We start from the raw sequence: 8,375 nt of genomic DNA, 5'->3' as shown, positions 1-8,375 counted from the left end.
TTTTGGTCTTGTCCAGTCGGTGAGTTTTGCGTTGGTGATTTAAAGGAAGTTGGAGACCAAGAAGCAATTCTACGAAGTTTTGGGATTTGAAGAAGGATCTAAGTTTAAGGCAAGTATAGCATGGGATCATCCTTGATGTCCTATTTCACTTTAATCACCGAATTTCATACGCATGTGTCCTCCTTGTCACCTTTATTGGATCCCCTAGAAATTGTTTACTGATTACCTTGAAACCCCGGGATATATGCATTTGGGTATCATTTGTGCTAGTGCTGAACATTGACCATGATCTTGATACTTGATTAATAATTGAGCTATAAACTATAAAAGAGGACTTGTTAGCAACAACAGGAGGGTTAAATTCCCTCTCCATGAGGACTCATTTGTAAGTGATCATCCGGGACTTACAGTACATCTGTGAGGGCTACATGGCTCTGGCTCTAGTTGCTCAGAAGACCTTTTCTAGCCGGCTTAGAGGATACTACGAGTTGGGTATAGGACAGCCTCTGTCCTGTTGAGCCTAGCTATGGAAGCAGCCTTTTATTTTTGGAAGGGGGGTTCCTATATCCGATGACCCTGCGGCCCTTCCCGGTTAGACGAACTTTTGAGTGGCTTTATATGGTTCTCTGTGTTTTGGGCCTAGCTAACCCCGGTATTTGAGAATCATGACTCACAGTGAAAGTGTACACCTCTGCGCAGAGTTTAATAAACTGATATATCAGCCGTGCTCACAGTCACAAGCGGCCAAGGGATTCTTATGCCAAAGATGAGCACTTGTCTAATTATGCTTAACTAAGTTGTCTTTGAGCTGTTTATTGTTCTTGTATAATGATCATGTGTTATGGGAACTATGGTGCTACCTTGTTGCTAATAAATGCTAAAACTTGATCATACACTTAAAAGCTACTTGCAGTTCAACTAGTGTCAGCTATTTGAACCTCATAAACCCCATGTTATATTTGCTGAGTTCGACATGGACTCACCCTTGCAATTTCCCCCACACCTCAGGCTGGATATCAGTTTACTAGAGTCTGAAGGAGTTAGGCTTGTGATCAACCAGTCAGTTGGATCCAGTGGAGTGAAGTCTGCACCCGGAGATCAGAGTTGTCTATCCGTTGATTGCTTTCTAAGGTTATCTCTTTTGCTAAGTTCGCTATATACTAAGCATTATGAATTGATACTGCCCCTTCATTTGTAGCTATATGTGAGATTTGATTTCTAGGGCTCACATATGGTGTGCATTCGGCTTTGTCCTTGAAACCGGGTGTTACACTGAAAGCACGTCATCTCTGACTCCTATCACCGTAAGCAGCTTTCATAGACTATTGTTGGCTTGTTCTATGACAGGTGGTGGAAGGGCAATTACCACTTTACCAGCATCACCAGTGAACGACCCTCCTTGTTCTTCTTTCCCTTCCCCTTCAAAAAGTCCTAGTCTTAGATTATTGCAGTGGCCTCATCCTTTGCTGGTGTGCTGGGCCTGATGGATTATGTTGCTATGTTGTCTGTGATCCAATGACCTATAAATGGCATGTACTACCACGTAGCATCCATTCTGTTGGTCAGGCTCGCTTAGGTTTTGACCCAGCGTCCTCCCACTTTGATGTTATTGAATTTGTTGAGGTGGAGGGTGCGTGTGTAGGTGTGGAGATCTACTCATCTAAAACTATAGCATGGACCTTTAAGGAATCTAAATGGGACGAGGGTATTGTACTACGTTCAAAATTGAGAAGTGTTTTTCTTAATGGTTTTATGCACATGCTTGAGTACTCTGTGATAGTTGCTGTGGATATGGAGGAAAAGACATGGAGGACAATTCATAAACCACAAGGTGCTGAAATGTCCATCCATCAAGCTCAGGATCACCTATGTGTGTGTTGTGATGATTTTCACAATATGTCTTGGCTTTTAGTGTGGATACTTGAAGACTATGGTACTGATAACTGGAGATTGAAGCATGTTGTGAACACGGAGGAACTATGTGGACACATGAATATTAAAGTTGGTTCCGAGCTTTATGATGCGGGGTACAGAGTGATTACAGTTCACCCAGAATGGAATTTCATTTTCCTTGTTGGGAAGGATAGAACACTAATTGCATATGACATGGACCGCAGAAAGGTTCATGTCATCCATGCCCATGTCATCTACTTTTGTAGATCAAGAGGGAGTTTTCATATGAATAGGCATTACTATCTTCCTTATGCTCCCTTGTCCATGGAGTCATTAGCAGAGCAGTAAAGGTGCATTTGCTGTATTTCGTTGTCACGATAGTCTATTCAGGTAGGGAGTTGTTTTCATTCTATGTATGTATAGGCCAATTTTGGCTTGTTAACTAAAGAAATGGTATGTTCAATATTATTAATTCTATTACTTTGTTCAGGTTGTGGATCAGAGATGAAGAAGAGGTGTTCCGAAGGATGCACTAGTTATATTGATTTTGCCTTGCAAGCAGGAGTGCCACATAGCACAACTACGTCGTTTCATTATGTAAGTGTGTATATATCAGTAGCTTTAGTATGCTCTATGCACCGCTTGTGTTAGGACATTAGTTGAGAAAGATGTTATGGTAGCGTCCATTGTTATTATAAAAAGTACTCTTGTTTGTGAACATGATTTCAGGATACAATGATTATATATTTGTATGCTTTGTGTTCATGAAGCTATTAAGGGCCCCGCTGAATTAGTAACTATTGTGAAACTGGATGAAATTCAATCACCGTCGGATGTAAGCGTCATTCATTGTTTTCTTATCACCACCGCCTATGGTGGTTCAAACATCCAACACCATCACTATACGTATGATGTGGCAGGGATCAAAAGTATATCATCGCCGAATCATTTAGTAACCCAACACTAACTAAACGATCATCAAAGGCGGATCGTGGTGCAAGGCGACAGTGACCATGACCTTTGTACTGGTGATTCATACGCTGAAGCGATGGTGGTGTTAACCTCTACATAGATGCCTTGGCCGTCGAAGGGACAACGAACCCGCACCGTAGATAGTCGAGTCGAAGTACAAGGCAACGGTGCTGGTGACCACTACACAGGAGGTTAATATGCCCACACGACGGTTTTGATAGCCTCGACACAGGTGGATAATTTGCCAATGCGGTGGTGTTAGTGTATACCCACAGCCGGATCGTGCTCCAATGCGATGAAAGTAAGGACCTTATCATGGACGGATGATAAGCCAATACGGCGGTGTAGTGTACACCACAGTTGGTCTTAGATGCCGACGGTGATTGCTATGACTATCACTGTCGACAGTTTACTGCTAAGGCTAAAATTGGACTGCGATGGGGGTTATGACTTAGCTATGAAAGGTCTAAGTGTAGTAGTGATTTTTGGGTCTTACGGGGTACACCCAGTTACCCAAAAAGGGAATTCCATTCTTGTGGACTCCAACTACACAAGAGGCATTTGAGATATTGGGATTGGTGCAGTACTAATGCAAGATGGCCACCCTATCTCTTATCTAAGCAAGGCAATGTGTCAAAAGAATAAAGCATTGTCAACATATGAAAAGGGATGTATGGCTATTTTGTTGGCAGTTGAGAAATGGAGATCTTATTTGTTGGGGAGAGAATTCATTATCAGGACTGACCATAAGAGCCTATCTTTTCTCACTGAACATAAGGCAACTACTCTGTTACAGCAGAAGGCTCTACTGAAACTCATGGATTTGAACTTCATAATACAGTATAAGAAGGGAATCACCAATGCTGCTGCTGATGCCCTATCTAGGTGCCCCACATCCAATACTGTATTGGCAATATCAACAGCTACACCAACATGGTTGGAAAAGCTATAGGAAGGGTATTATGATGATGTGAGTACTAAGCAACTGCTATCTGAGTTAGCTTTGGGCCCTACAGCTGGTGGTCATTATACATTACTGGATGGAATCATCAGGTACAAGGGGAGAATTTGGGTTGGCCAGAACACTATTGCACGGAATCATATCTTATAGGCTCTTCATGCTAGTGGAATTGGGGGCCATTCTAGGATCCATGCCACTTACCATAGGATCAAGAGTCTATTTGCTTGGCCAAAACTGAAGTAAAGTGTAGCCAATTTATTCAGTCCTGTCAAATCTGCCAACAAGCAAAAGGGGAACATGTGAAGATGCCTGGGTTGCTTCAACCATTGGCAGTTCCAGTAAGGGCTTGGACATCAGTGAGTCTTGACTTTGTGGAAGGTCTTCCTAAGTCTGAAGGATATGATGTCATATTAGTGGTGATTGATAAATTTACAAAATATGCACACTTCTTGGCTTTGGCACACTCCTTCATAGCTTTATGGTAGCCAAGCTTTATTTCAATCAGGTTTACAGATTGCACGGTTTACCTCAAGCTATCATCTCTGACAGAGATAAGATCTTCACTAGTGCTTTGTGGCAAGATCTGTTTAAACTGTCAGACACCCAACTACTCGTGAGTTCCTCATATCACTCTCAAACAGCTGGCCAAACAGAGAGGTTGAACCAATGTCTTGAAGCCTTTCTCAGGTGCTCAGTTCATGCTTGTCCTAAGTAGTGGCACAAATGGCTGCCATTAGCAGAGTATTGGTATAAAACAACATTCCAATCTTCATTGGGACATACACCATTTGAGATCCTCTATGGGCATCCTCATAGGCAGCTAGGTATCATAGACCCTCAGGACATAGTGGTACCTGATCTGGCAGTATGGCTGAAGGAACGTTCTTTGCTGACAGCTCTGATTCAGCAACAACTTGTTAGAGCACAGACCCGAATGAAGTCTCAAGCTGATAAAGGCAGGTCTGAGCGTCAGTTTAAAGAAGGAGATATGGTGTACTTGAAATTACAACCTCATGTGCAAACATCAGTTGCAACTCGTTCTTGTCAGAAGCTTGCTTTCAAGTTTTATGGACCATTCAAAGTATTGAAGAAAGTTGGATTGGTGGCTTACAAGTTGGAGTTACCAGTATCAGTGCATATTCATCTAGTTGTACATGTCTCTCAACTGAAGCAACATGTCCCTACTCAAGCTATTGTGGGACCAGATCTTCCTTCCACTGAGTCCTGCTATGATCATTCAGACTACACAAGTCTTGGCCCGTGTTTTTAGACCACAAGCTGGAGCATCAGCGCTGAAAGTGAGAGATCGTTGGGGCAATGATTCGGTAGCCTTGGTGACGATGGAGGATGAACAAGATCTTCGCCATCACTTTCTAGAAGCACCAGCTTGGGGACAAGCTGCGTCCCAACAGGGAGTAAATGGGGCTTTAGACCTTACCCCGAGGCTACCACCTTTAGTCCTGGTTGGTGTTGCCAACCTATACTAAAGGTACCTTTTTTTTCTTTCCTTTTTATTTTATGGTTTCTTTTCAATTCAATTCTTTTTTGTTTCAATTAGCTTATCGTATAAGAATTCTACGCTGCTTATATACATCCATACGTACAAGTTTCTATTCGAGCATTATATATAAATAACACACTAAAATGTAAGAAACTATACAAATATTTCAAAAGCTTATACATGGAATATGTGTAGAAGCTAACAAAACCTTGTACTTGGGGTTACATTCAATCCTAATGTTCATCACGGCTAAGAGCTATTTTTTCCATCGTAGTAGGCTCACTATTTGCATTGGATCATAGCAAGCATGGGCGAATAAAGGTATTGCTGACACTTGCATGGTAAACTGGATGACCAAAGCAAAGTTACCGAACTTAATTGATTTATCTTCAATAAAAAAAATTGGTCACCACCTTGCTACTCCATATATAATGATTATTGAACATATATATATATATATATATATATATATGAGCATATGTAAAATTCGATTCTGTGAATACGTAAACATTTTTCACATAATATAATGTGGCAAAACCACCCAAATTATATGGCCCACATGCGCTTGTCATTGTCCTTAAGACCTCTAACTTCTGCACATGAGAGCCAGATAACTCCGGTAGTCTGTCGGGTGTCCTCGGGGTACCCCAAATCATCCACATTTTTACAACTCATACAGGATCAACATGGAGTTACCACAACATTACAACAGTTGATACAAAAATAACTTACATCAAAGTTGAAAGGTCCTAATGGCTAGAGGGTGGGTGAATAGACTATAAAAATTTCTACAACAATACTTAACAAACCGGTTAGACAATTATGAGGCGAAGCAAGTGTTGCGCTAGCCTATTAAAAATGCAAGCCACCTACCACAATTCTAGTTCTATAGTTTCTAACCACACAATGGCTATGTCACTATACTAAGTTAGTGTGCTCTCAAAGGCTAACTAAAAAGCCACACTAACCAAACTAACAAGCCCTCACAACTAGTTACACTAAAGATCTTGACAACTAGTTTACGGTAATATAAATAGAGTGAGCAAGATGGTTATACCGCTGAGTTGAGGAGTGAACCAATCAGTCACAAGAATGAATACCAATGAAGATCAATCACCTTGGAATCAAATGATGACACAATGATTGTTTACCGAGGTTCACTTGCTTACCAGCAAGCTAGTCCTCATTGTGGCGATTCACTCACTTGAAGGTTCACGCGCTAATTGGCATCACACGCCAAACCCTCAATAGGGTGCCACACAACCAACATAAGATAAGGATTACACAAGCCACGAGCAATTTACTATAGTACCTTTTGGCTCTCCACCGGGGAAAGGTCAAGAACCCCTCACAATCACCACGATTGGAGCCGGAGACGATCACCAACCTCCGCTCGACGATCCTCGCTGCTCCAAGCCATCTAGGTGGCGGCAACCACCAAAAGTAACAAGCGAAACACGAACACCAAGTGCCTCTAGATGCAAACACTCAAGCAATGCACTTGGATTCACTCCCAATCTTACAAAGATGTTGAATCTATGATAGAGATGAGTAGGAGGGCTTTGGCTAAGCTCACAAGGTTGCTATGTCAATGCAAATGGCCAAGGAAGTGAGCTAGAGCTGGCCATGGGGCTTAAATAGAAGCCCCCACGAAATAGAGCCATTGTACCCCTTCACTTGGCACTGCTCGGGGTGACCGGACGCTCTGATCAGATCGACCGGATGCACCCTGCCAGTGTCCGGTCAACAGATGGCTGCCACATCATCCCTCTCTTCAAATACTGAGCGTCCAATCCCAATGGTCAAGTGATGACCGGACGCAGCACAGTGCCACGACCGGATGCAGGACCCCAGCGTTCGGTCACTTCCAGTAAGGTTCCAGCTGCGACCGGACATGAGACACCTTAAACACATCTTAAGTAAAACTAAGCAAAGGATGGAAACTTGAATAAACCACACATCTACTAATCATCATATTAATAAGGGATCATGTATACATGTTATTCAAAAGATTACACTAGGATTACTATACCTCAGCCATCATCTCAGGACATTGCATACAAAGGGCAATCATATAAAGCATATACATGCATCTACTAAATAAACAAGTTGGTAAATCATTTTAATTACTAACCAACATGTGAATTATGAGCACAACAAAGAAGTAAAGGGGTTGCCAAGGAACAACAGGGGGGTTTTGTGTTCCAAGGTCCACAATCAATGTATAAAATACACCAAAGTCATTTAAGGATTTATAGAAATCATTTGTTTTTTATTAATCCATAAAAGGCATTTAAACATACTTAAATTAATTAACCAAGTTAAGTAACTCAAAACAGTACCAAACTTTTTGTGAAGGCAGGCACTAGCATGTAAAGCATACACAAAAAGTTTCTTGATTAAAGTATTAGTATTTTAGTCTATAAAAATCATGGAAGGTGCATTTATTAATTAAAAGAGGTAATTTTTAAACATACCAAAACTGATGGAAATGACCAACTAATATTTTTCCATGGTAGAGCATCTCATAACAAAGCTACACACAAAATTTAATATTTTTATCATGCTCCTACATTTAGTTATGAAATAAACAAGAAACTACACTTTTAATCCTTTTCTGAAAAAGAATAAAACATTTTCTGCGCTAAAATCTTTTCTCACCCTCATCTCCTTTACCCACCGCCACTGACGTGCGGGGCCAGGGTCAACCCTGACCCTGCCTGGTCTTGACCGAGCGGCGGCCGGCGGGTACGTGGCGCAGCTCGCCGGCGGCGACTTCGCCGGCGACGAGGCTTAGCCCGGCCGACTCTCCTCTCCCTCGTGCACACACATGCGGCACTAAACGAGCACCTAGGACACAGTAGCGTGCACGGCGGCGACCACAGCGGTCCGGCGAAGTCCGACACAGCGGACAAGATCGATGGCGAGACCACCAGCGTCGGGAACGACCCCTACACGATCCTCACGATCTCGCGAACGCGCCTACGTTACTGGTTGAACAGATTAGGGCACGGAGCGAGCTCAGTCGCAGCCATGGTGGCACGGCAG

Source organism: Miscanthus floridulus, chromosome 4 (genome assembly GCF_019320115.1).
Source record: "Miscanthus floridulus cultivar M001 chromosome 4, ASM1932011v1, whole genome shotgun sequence".
Lineage (NCBI taxonomy): Eukaryota > Viridiplantae > Streptophyta > Magnoliopsida > Poales > Poaceae > Miscanthus > Miscanthus floridulus.
The sequence above is the reverse complement of the archived record's forward strand: the minus strand, read 5'-3'. Positions refer to the sequence as shown.